The 12644-nt window shown below is 41.0% G+C and overlaps 1 pseudogene; it reads right to left on the bottom strand.

Moving 5' to 3' along the window:
• Positions 1-301: 301 nt before the first annotated feature.
• Positions 302-4026, bottom strand: LOC115694286 (putative inactive disease susceptibility protein LOV1; annotated as a pseudogene).
• Positions 4027-12644: the final 8618 nt, after the last annotated feature.

Here is a 12644-nt window from a genome sequence, read left to right as displayed (position 1 = left end):
ACGCTAATTTTGGATTTTGTATTTCCCTAATTTGCATGCGGTAATGCATTTATGATCAATACTATCTCTGTCCTACTACTACTTAGCATTAGCATAGCAATTTCGAGCTTGAGAAAAAGGAGACGCTCAGATCGTGATTGCAATATCGATCCGCAGTAACATGGAAAATCAGATATATATTTTCCTTTCCCCTGTGGTCTGCCTTGCATTTTCCTTTTTCTTTTTGCTTCACACTTGAGTTTTTTGGTCAGCGCTTAAATATTCAGCAGTGGTGATAACATTTCAAGAAGTCGCCGTCATGTTAAGATTCAGTAATTTGATGGATGATTCTTTTGGATTCGTAACTCAAATTTTATTACATTAAGTACAATGGCACACTCTTAATTGAGTTCACTCTACACTAATCACTAACAAACTCACAGTCTCAAACTCACCACGGCACACTCAACTCACACGGCACTCACACCGGGCTCTCCCCACTCTGACACATCTCCTCAGGTAGGAAGATTCTTCATAACATAGGACAACATCTTGAAGTGGACGGCTCTGGAAACTTAGCTTCTTTGCCTCAGAAGGCATGCTTTTTGCCAAGAGATTGACATTTACTTATGCAGACTATGTTTCATCTTGAACCATTGCGTCCCTGATGATTCATTTACCCTGCACGTCAAGATAGGTTAAGAGCATTAGCATGATGATTTATTAGAAAATGATCGTGAAAGGTGCACCCTTTATGTTCCTAACTGATTCTTTAATCTACATTTGGCTTGAGAGGGGGGAAATGCAGATCTCCAAGAACAAAAATGTAGACAATGACTAAAAGTTTCCTATAGTCGTGCATGATGTTAGGATTAGACACTCAAATATAATGAAATAGAGAGTAAAAGAGAGAAAGAGAAATCGAGACACAAGATTTATCCTGGTTCACCGTTAAACTAGGATTACATCCGGCAGATGATTTCACTATAGCCCTCTTTGTTAGACTAGGGCTATACCTCACATTTCTCTGTTGGATGTAGCCCTAATTTAATAATGAATCAGGATAAATTTTGTGTCTCGATTCTCTTTTTCTCTTTTACTCTCTATTTCATTGTGTTTGAGTGCCTAATCCTAACACATAAGTGGTTGAAATCTGAGAGTTAAAAGGTAAGGAAACTTTACCCGATAACGAGAGAATTCCCAATTATTCACTTTGACAAACACATTATTCCCACTGCGCCCCCTGACTTTTTCTACAAAACTCGGTGGCATATTGGTTAAGACAACTTCAATCAGCCTTGGCAAATGCTCAAGTCCATCTGAATTCTCCAATTGGTTACATAGCCTGATTTCTAGTTCTTGAAGGAGAGGCATAGCCTGGTCCTGCACGGTCCAGTGCTGAAGTTCGTCAAGCATCCACAGTTTCAATATGCGTAGCTTAGGGAATCCACCGCTAACACATGTCATCTGAGATCCCTCATAGGAATGAGCAAAAAGCCTAAGGATGCTCAGGTCTTGCAACTGCCCCAGCACCGGCATTGGATCTTCCACCAATTTTAACATGGACAATGTGAGTTTCCTGAGGTATGATGGGAGCACTCTGGACAGCTGGCTGGCAGGGATGGGCAACGAACCAAGCAAATACAAATTGCATAGGTTGCAACATGCGGCCATGGATATCCCCTCGAGATTTGACGGTTTTCCGAACTCGTCTATTGATCTCAGCTTCAAAGATTGAAGATTAGGCAGGTGCTCGATCCACTTAGCTACTGCTTTCAAAGAGTTTGTGTGGCATGTGAGTCCCAGTTTCCGGAGGTTCACTAATCGATCTAGTCCGTTGACCACGGCCTTTTTGTCACCTACATAGAACATAGAGCCCCCTCAATGTATGGAGGTTGGTCAGAGACCCCTTTGATGGCTTATGGAAAAACACATCAATGTGTACCTCGTTCATGTAGAAATGCCGGAGGTTCTTTGCCTTCCAAATGGAACTTGGGATAGAGGTGACATTAGTGTGCTTCAAATCCAAATTTTCCAAGCTTGGTAAATATCCGATGGCAGGCGGAATCGAATCCAGTACAGTTGACCTCAAGCCCAGGAACCGTAGAAGCAGAAGATTACGCATCGACTCGGGAAGCACGGGCTTGTACACACCTTCTAAGTCAAGAACCTTCAACAATCCAAAGCCTCCTTTGTGAATGACATTCTTGAGAAACATACCTATGTCTGTAATGGCCGTGCCCCTCGATGCAGAGTTGAAAGATACATAAGAGCGAAGACTGCGATCAATGCAAGAATCCAGGGAGTTCTTGATTTCTAAATACTCCACGAGCCGCCGAATTTTATAGTCTTTAGGAGGTATGCTAGGCCTAAAGCTTGAGTTCTCGTGAACATAAAAAAGACCCGAATCCACAGATTTTGGAAAGAAAAATTCACGTACCACTCCTGGCATTCGGCACATTTTTGGGCGTCCATCTAATTTCCATTTTGTGACCTCAATCAAGTTTCTACTGACCAGTGTTTTGAAGTATGACTCTGCCAGATCTTCGGGTTCCCACTCCTTTTGTTCTTCGCCAGGCATCCCATCTAGGAAACCCTCAGAAAGCCATAAGCATAATAACCTCCGAACTGATACCTCAGATGCTTTTGGGAAGATACCCAAATAAAGAAAGCAAGCCTTCAACTCAGGAGGTAGTTCTTGGTAGCTCAAAATCAAGATGTCCCGCAAGTCCGATTTGTCTTCGCAAGAAGATGGGAATTTGTCTATTTTTCTGGACCATTCACTTGGTTCTGTGCTCAAAAGAATCCCCCCTAGAAGAACAATTCCTAGAGGTGAACAATGATAGAGCTTTGCCATGATCTCGTCCTTGTGCTCAGTTAGGGCACCTTCATGTTCCTTCATCTGCTTCAACAGCAATTCCCATCTCTCCTCACTAGTCAACCTGCACAAATGCAATGGGAAGTTCCATGGATCGGCCAATTTCGCCACTTCATCATCACAAGAAGTGATAATCACTCTACTACCCTTTTGTGAGTCCGGAAAAGGAATTGTCAACCGGTGCCAAGCCTCAGCATCCCAAACATCATCCAAAACAATCAAGTACGTCTTATCAATCAGCTCCCTGAAAAGCATCTCACCAAGAGCGTCATCATTCATGTGGTCCATATCATTTAACTTTTTTATGCTAACCTGTTGTATTATGCTCATAACAACGTTCCTGTATACAAATTCTCTTGATACACAGACCCAGGCACAGCACTCGAAGTGCTTCTTCACAGCCACTCTGTTATAAACACGCCTCACCGTCGTGGTCTTACCTGAGCCTCCTGAGCCGACAACAGAAACGACTCTTAAAGCTTCTTCTCCTTGTGGGCCCTCAGAAATCATCAACTCAGAGATCATCTTGTCCATGTCTGATATCTGACCAACAATGTTTGATTCCTTGTCCAATAGATGAGCAATCGAATCCCAGCGACCAAACCGCCCTGCGTTCACTAAACAGCGATCCTTTTCTCGGGTCTTGCCAAGAATTCTGCTTTCTTGATTGTTCTGCTCAGAAGAGTGAGAAGGCAAGGCCTTGAGATCGTTCAAGAACTTCTTCAACCCTTTGCCCAAGTCCTTTTGGCTCCATAGAGGAGCCAAGTACTGGAACGAAGGGCAGGTCTCAATAAAGTCTATGCGTCGCTGTTGTGCTCTTTTCAAGAGGTACGTGTCGACAATGTCTTCGGCACTGTAAATGAAGGGCAATGCCGGAGAGATGGTGACGTCTGTGTCGTCGGAGGCGCTCAGGAGCTGCTGCAGAGCGAAGATGGATGAGTTGATCTTGCGTTTGAGCCTTGGATAGATGATTATTTCGTCATCTCGCAGATTTTGAAGCTTCTGCTTGAGCAGGAGAGCTGCAACTTCTGCAGCCATGGAGTCTCTGCGTGTTTGTGGGTTATGACTTATGAGGCATGAGCAACGAGATAGATTTTGTGTTTTTATTCCAATTGAATTAGCTTGAGCAGGAAAGCTGCAACTTCTGCAGCCATTTCTACTTTTCAAGGATCCAAGAAATTCGAGACGTACGTATGAGGAAATATTTTTACGTCGTGTATCAGGATACTCGGACTTTCAATATACTAATCAGGATAGTCATAATTTCTTTTTTATTTATTTATAGGAATTAGATAATTAGCCTACGTTGAGGAAAATATTCGTTCCAAAAGGCAAATTGAAGAAAAGCATGTTAGGTACTAGGGAGTCGCCTTCACAAAAGAGAAAACATATTGAATATTATCCTATTAAAAGTTTAAAAAGAATTTACACGACATATTATTTTACTACAACACCTATTAACAGACCTTGAAAGTCAGAATACCCGATTGTTGACATCAAAAATAATCCGGCCATCTACGGCGAAGGAATTTGCGTAAAGACTGAAGAACACATGATGTGTAAGTCCAGGATGAAGGCAACCACTTGCCCATCACGTGAGTTATGTCTTATACATATCCATCGATAGGCATTAGAAGATTAGTACATAGCCGTCGATGGATGCATCTCTTAAATATACCACGTGTCTAGTTATCGGGACACGATGACAGAAAGTTGGTAACCGCCAATAAAGGCGCCGGCGGTAAATTTTTAGAAGCATTTAAAATTCAAGATAACCAGAATGGAGGAGGGAACGTTACCACTCAAAGACTTGGTTGTGAGAGCGTTATCGACAAGAGTGGAAGAATCCACACGTGATGAAAACAGTTATCCAAGAACATGGGCAAACTAAATTCGCTGAAATAAAGGACACAGAAAGAATAGATGGGAGTTATTTGAAGAAAACGAATTGCCGAACGTCGCTGATGAACGATTACCATGCCTCCGCTATAAATACCACCCGATATCCAGCAAGAAAGCCCCCCGACAAATCAATCAAAATATTCTCTTTTCATTATCTTTAAGCTTTGTGTGCCGTACTTTCAATTTCCCTTAGCTATAGATCTTTATGGTTCAGTTAGATGTTAACGTGCACCCATCTATCACGTCACTGACGAGACTCGGATGCGATATTTTGGTGTAAATTAGTACCGTCGTTGACTAGTGTCCGGCGGAGTTGGTTTGTATCCATTGTACTGCTTGGCCTTGCTGTCGATTAGATACCGGCATAGTTCAAGTTTGCAATATTTTGGTTGAAATAAGTGGATTCCTTTTCTCGCCTGGATATCTACTGTCTGGAATTGCCACCGATACTGGTCTCCTCCTCTCATTAAAAACCGAAGAACGACTTTCGGTGAAAGATATTTTGTCGTGGGACAATTCCGATGAAACACCGACATATTGTTTATTGAGTATTTCCTAATTGGAATGAGTTACTTAACTGATTTTCTACGGTACCAATGAACGAGATCAAAGGATTTAGACTATTATCGAGCCCTAAAATAGTTGCTCATACCAACCATTGATTGAAAAACATTATATTTTCTACATAGTACTACCAAGCCTGATAGAGCTTGGACTGCGCCAGTTGGGAAGGGGGGTGTCGACCCAACTTTCTTGAATGAAAAGCTTCTTAAATTAGTAAATTTTTTTTTTATAAAAATATTCTAACTAACATTAAACAATCGCTTTAATGTTTGCAACACACGCATATCATCAACCTAACATTGTTTCATTTCACGAGCTCAAGATTTACCTGCTTAAGATAAGTATCCTTGTTATAAAGAAAAAACCAACATTCGAAGAATTATTATTTTGTATGTTGACTATGTCTATGCTGAGAATTCTTATGGTATCTTCATTCACTTATAAAAACGATAAATCCTTCTTAAGCGTTGAATCTTGATGCTGACAAAGATTCAATACCAAATTACACTTCACGATGTGTTATTGCGCTCTGAAGTTTAAGTGAGGGCAATTGCCACAGGACCCATCCGTGGCACACTTAAGACTTGGAACGCTTGCCATTATGATTGCATGGGGATAGGCGGGATACAGTAACCTGGTGAGATTAGTTGGGGATTTAAGGATCTTAATACTAATATTATATTTTCCAGCATAACATGCAAAGGGAAAATTACACAGACCCCCGAACTTTAGAAGTAGTTCAGTTGTTACTCAATATCCCCGGAACTTTCATTTTATTGCGGTAGTTAACCCTTAGTTACTTCTACTCGTTGGCATGTGTAATAAGCATGACTTTTAAGGGGTAAAAGTGCATTTTCACCTTATTTTTTGAAGCAAATCTCCTTATACCCTTAATTTCTGTAAAAATAAAAAAAAATAGGAAATGGGAGTAAGCCAAATTAACTAAAATACTACAATAGAAAAAATGAATGTAAATAATAATATTAACAATGAAAATTGTTGAAATTTGGTGAATGCAAGCACTCTAATAGAACTAAACAACATATTTGAAGAATGAGAATAAACACGAACTAGTTAGTCATTATGTATCTATAAAATGGTTAGTTAATGTAAAAAATGATTTGTTACAAAAATATGTAAGAAATTATAAAAAGAAAGGGTTAATACCATGAAAAACCCCAGTGATAAATTTACCCTGAACTAATTTTTTTACCATAAAAACCCCAAATTGGTACACCTATTGTCACGCCCCGAACCCCATCGAGGACGCGCCATCCTTCACTGGTCGATTAATGCGATATCCCAGGGTATCGCCGACCTCACTTATAATCATCAGAGATTAACTTCCACAGCGGAAATCACAAATCACCCAGACAATTTAAAACTGGGGAAAAACAGGGAGAATATGCATATTCTTTTCTCCACTCAAACTTACACCATGATATTCACATACATTTACAAACCACCCTTTTTCACATGCACACCGAACTATAAAACCACCGATTTCAAAAAGGATCGATGACCTGGTATCCTATACTAAAAAATGGTGCTCACCAAAAGCCTAATTTTTTTTTCCACCCCTACATTAGCCTCTACGATCCTTACTCAGCGTCCACTCCTAGTCTGATTCCTCATTGACTGAATCTGAGCTGCCTTGAACCGACTGCTCCTCCGAGGACTCTGGCTCTGCCTCAATCTCGATCGGGTGGTTTATGTCACCCGATTCAGCTGGAACTTCGTCCTGATCCTCCTCAGCCGGCTCCTCAAAGAAATCGTCCTCAGGTACGAAGTTTGGATCCATCCACTGCTCATATGGAAGTATGTACTCCGGTTCCTCCTAAGGCTCTGCGGACTCAACAGGCTCGTTCTCGAGTTCCGCCTCAGGTTCTACCTCTTCTGGTTCTTCTTCGGGAATCGGCTCTAGATCTATATCCATAGGGTCGAATTCTGCTTGCGATCCTTCGGGCTCGGGTTCGTGCTCAGCCCCTGAAGATTCTTGTGCTGCCGGCGCTGGATGCAATCCAGACTGAGCTATACTAGTCTCCGCACTGGTCAATTCACCGTCAGGAGGGGGTACGGCAGTCGGGTCCCAGTCCCCAACTAAATCAAAAGGGACGTCGAAATCGCGGACGGGTCCAAACTCATCTACCCCGTCCCTGAAGAACCAGGCGGTATACTTATGCTCTTACCATAGGGGTACACCTACATCTACGAAAACTGTAGTAGTGCGCTTAATCCAGGTCATAAAATCTCCCATAGGGAACTCTACAACTTCCTGTTCGGTGTGCACTGGTACTCCAAAACGTTCAGGTGGCGGCGGTGGGGGATTCATTGTTCCTACCGGGGTTCTGAAATGTTTGGTTGAAACAACCGTGAGATTACCTCTCGGTAAGTACACCCCTAAACCCCATCTAGGCTATCACGTACCTCCAGACAATTTACAAAACACAATCATACGCTCAATCATCACATAACATGCACATCTTTTATTCTTACCTGGGCATATCCTGCGTGCAACCTGCACGTTAGTTACCATCACATCATTTGCAATCACATGCATAATCAATCACATTTGTCACATTCGTTCCGATCAAATCACAACTTTTCCACCACTTTTGCCAGTGACCCGCGTTACAGTACACGCCTCAGGTCCACTGCGACCAACTTATCACAACACTCCAGGGCCCGCGTTACAGTACACGCCTCAGGCCATGTCTTTTGCCCGCGTTACAGTACACGCCTCAGGCTCAATATCTACCACCTACTACACAACCCGCGTTGAAGTACACGCCTCAGGTTGGCAGTCTTCCGGTAATACCGGGCATCGTCCCGCGTTGAAGTACACGCCTCAGGACAGTACAATTCCCACAATCACACATGCCATACCACGTACAATTTCTTGTTTATTCACATACTCAATAAGCACTTGCCAATTAGTTGGCCAGTCACACGTAACCCGTGCACGCAACCATTCACACGCATTTTTCGTGCTTACTAAACATTCGATATGGCCAATTTAACAATTAATTCAATTTGGCCCAAGCGTGCACACAATGGCATATTTCAATCAATCAATTACACAATCACACACTCAGTTTCACCATCACAACTCAGTCATAGTTTAAACACACATTGAACACAGAAATTGCCATTTTTCTCCAATCAAACGTCGGCAAATCAATCCCGGCCCTTCACGACACTTTCACGAAATTCCGAGCCGGACCCAATGGCACTAATCACATATCCAACCGCACATCACAGCACCTAGATCAACCCATCACAGCCCACTTTTGACCTCAAAATTTCCACCAAAATTTCCAATTTAATTCCTAAGGCCCGCCACATAAATCCGCTCCTAAAATCGTACAATCCTATACCCAAATAAACCCGATTTCACCCGTAAATAGTCCGTCGGTACCCGAAGTCCTAACTAAGGTTTAGAGCGTGACTTACAGACACTCTAGACTATCTCGGCTAGAGCGGGAAGCGGTGGCGATTGGCGGGGACGGCGGCGAACGGCGGCGCGGCTTAGCGGCTGCGTGAACGGCGCACGGCGGTGGCGCGGCCTCCCTTGGCCGTGACCCACGGCCACACGAGTGAGAGAGAGAGAGAGACGGCGGCGTGGGACGGTGGCGGCGGCACGGCGACGGCGAGGCGGCGGCTCGGTGACCGGCGGGCGTACGGATGGCGGTGATGGGTGGCGGCGCCAGCGTACGGCCAAGGAGGAGGAGGAGGAGGAGGAGGAGAGGTTTCGGTGGGGGGGGTGAGCCGAATGAGAGAGAGAGATGGAGGAGAGAGAATGGTCTTGGACCTAAATAGTGACATTTGACTCAATTTTAGCTGATTACCATCTTACCCCTCTCTCACAAATCCAACCGACGGCCCAGATTCGATCTTATCTTGAAACCGACGGCCGAGATCGAATCTTGCCCAAAATATCCAAGGGCAATTTGGGAATTTCATAAAATTTCAAGGGCAAAAATGTCCAACCAAAAAGTTAGGGCAAAATGACCAAAATGCCCATCCCTCATAAAACATGCCCTTCATAAATTCCCAAGGGTAAAATGGTCACTTTCTTCATTTCTCATCAAAAATGAATTTTTCTGAAGAATTCAAGACATTCCAAATTTTCACGTTCCAACTGCAACGTCGTCCTAACGTCCCGTTGTGACTTCATAATTTTCCGACGTCCAATTTGGGCTCAATTAAATAATTAAATTTTATTAAACGCAACTCGAGCGTTTCTCAAACTAACGGGTGGCTGTTTGGGGAAATTCGCATATTCGACCCGTGACTGATAATAAATCGAGTCACGTGCAAGTTCATCCGGTTCGTGACGACTTCGGTTGTCATTTAAATCGTGAGGATAAATCGCTAGATCCGAGAGACGCGATCGTTCGGTATAGGTTTAGGATCATTCATTAATTCATTTTGTGGTCCGGCGGAATCACCCGCAATCCACTACTATGACAGTGGCGAACTGACCCCTGACTATCTTTAGATCGGCCTACAATGGCTCAAAATGTCACCTCAACGATTTTATGGTCGAAAATCAATTCACGATCGAATTTTCTCTTAGTCGTACGAATTTAATTCCCTAGTTAGCATTTCCCTAGCGGTTAGTATCCCAGGAATGATCAGTTCCGGGCGAGAATTAACTGCGAGTACATTTATAAAACTCAGTATTTTACAAATCCCAAATGGACTAATTTTCAGGATGTCACACATGTGACAAATTTACCCTAAGCTAATATTTTGACTACCAAAAATCCCAAACTGGTACACTTGTGACAAAGTTACCATCCGTTAAATTAGATTAATATAACGAAAAAGCACAAATTGGTAAACATGTGACAAACAGAGGGCTAAAATCCCAAATTGGTACACTTGTCAACTGCCACGTGTTATCTAACTTAGTAATTTGACGATAAAATTTAACAGAAACTAATGGAAGGTAAATTTGTCACAAGTGTATCTGTTTGGGTTTTTTCACGATATTAATCCAAAAAGAAACGATGTCCTCAACTTGTACAAGGACATAATTAATCGAAATACAAGGTGATCTAGTGAAATATTTTTTACTGATCAATCATTTTTATATTAATTAACCTTTTAAAAATACATAATGCGTATCCGGTTTATGTAATTTGACATTTTGTTATCAAGTTCAAATGTTAACAAGCTTTTCAATATCATTATAATTTTAGTTAATTTATTTTTCTTCATTTTCTATATTTTTCATTTTTAAAACAATTATGGGTAAATGAGAGATTTCATACAAAAAATGAAATGAAAATACATTTTTTTCTCTTAAAAGTCACGTGCATTGCACAAACTAACGGAGGGTTTAACGGCCGTAATAAAATGAAAGTTCAAGGAGTACTGGGTAACAGTTATTATCACCAAAGTTCCGGAGAGTTGTGCAAATTTTCCCACAATTATATGCACTTCAGCTCATGCAATGATAATCCTTGTACATCCTGTTCTCAAACCTATACACGTCCATTATTTCCTTAACTTTCCATTCCTAGACGATGTTTATAGTTGGCGGGCAAAGAGTTCCTCTATAGAGAGTTATGATCAAAACTATTTACTTACTAATTTTGAATCTTGGGAGCACATTATGGTGGGAATCAACAAATGAGACAGGAACTTTCAGGTTCCCTTCTATATGTGGGAAATGAAACATGAAAATGGACCGCTCTTGAGAACGCGACCGCACCAATGCTATGCATCGATCCGGCATCTCTCAGTCCCTTAACCAAATCACCTGCTTGCACTAGAAAAAAGACAAAAAGGGAAAAAAGAAGAAGAATGTGCTTCTCTTCCCATGAAAGTCGTGGTCCAAATCGATTGTCATGGACATGGTCCAAGCCTGCTAAAGAAATGCAAATTTCACAGATTCTGCTCGTTATCATTGGTTTAATCCCAGCACCGAGACTAAGGCATCACTATTTCAACTAAAATAATGAGGATTTAGAACAATTTACTTAGAAAAAAATATATTTTTTAAAATTATTTGCAAACATATCTTTAATTCTGAAGTACTTTCATCCTTTATTCTTCTTTACCTTTTTTTTTTTCAAATTCTTGTGACTTTGGTCTTTTCTGTTTAATAATTAACAGTACTTTAATATTTGTCCTTCATGTTTCCAGACCTTGCTTTTGGTGCTGTCCAGTGACATAATGTTACACGTTTCTTGGATGCCTTGCACAAACTTGTCGTCATTGTTAGCTTACCCGACCTAAAATTGAAAGGAACCTGATTAAGGAAAAATAGAAAATTTTGTGTCGCAAATGCACCGTGATAACTCATCGTCAGTAAATCGGCCAGTACTACGAGGAGATATCACGTGAATAGTTTACGTACACCAATACCATATGAGCCACAACAAAAATTATTCACAATCTAAACCTGCTATTTGAACTAATAAACATTCTAACTTCACGGTTTTCATGTCATTATCAACCATTCACTAGTGACAAGACTAGAATTGATCAATGGATATGCGGGTCAATATCTCTTGATCCCTTTACCAAATCACGCTTGACCTAGAAAAAAAAAGAAAAAAGAAAAAAAAAGTGATCCTCTTCCCATGAAAGTCACGGTCCAGATCAATTGTCATCTTACTGGTCTAATCCAATTCCTGAAACTAAGACCGACACTATTTCAACGTAAATAACGAATATTTAGAAAAATTTATGTAGAAAAATATATTTATAAAATGATGTGATAAGTTCCTAAGGAGTGATTGAATATGCCTCATTTATTGAAATGCCAATTTCATTTTTAAAAAAATTATTTGTAAACATTTCTTTAATCTGAAGTACGTTTCATTTGTTTTTCGACAAAAAAAAGTACTTTCATTTGTTTTTGTTCTCTCTCTCTCTTTTTTTTTTTTTCATTCTTGTGGCTTTAGTCTTTTCTCTTTAATAGTACCGCAACATTTGTCCTTCGTGTTCCAGACTTTACTTTTGGCCCTGTCCAGTTCCATTATTGTAAATGTTTCTTGGATACCTTCCCCAAATTTGTCATCGTTGTTAATTTACCGGACCTCAAACCAGAAAAACACGTGGCGAAAAAAATATTGTAGAAAAAATTGTGTCAGAAGCTGCCGACATAACTCATCGCAAGTCGATCATCGATAAATCAGTTAATATTAGAAAAAGTCATGTAGATACTATATGTAGATTAATATCATCATAGTCACCAAATGTGTGGGTCTCGCCGTGAGGCCCACATGATCAATGGCTATAATGGTATTCATCTATATAGACTGGGTCTGTGTAATATAACGTGAATGATTTGGCACAACAAAGG

Source organism: Syzygium oleosum, unplaced genomic scaffold, assembly GCF_021117445.2.
Source record: "Syzygium oleosum isolate NSW1041296 unplaced genomic scaffold, Sole_v2.1 Sole_v2.51, whole genome shotgun sequence".
Lineage (NCBI taxonomy): Eukaryota > Viridiplantae > Streptophyta > Magnoliopsida > Myrtales > Myrtaceae > Syzygium > Syzygium oleosum.
The sequence above is the reverse complement of the archived record's forward strand: the minus strand, read 5'-3'. Positions and strand labels throughout refer to the sequence as shown.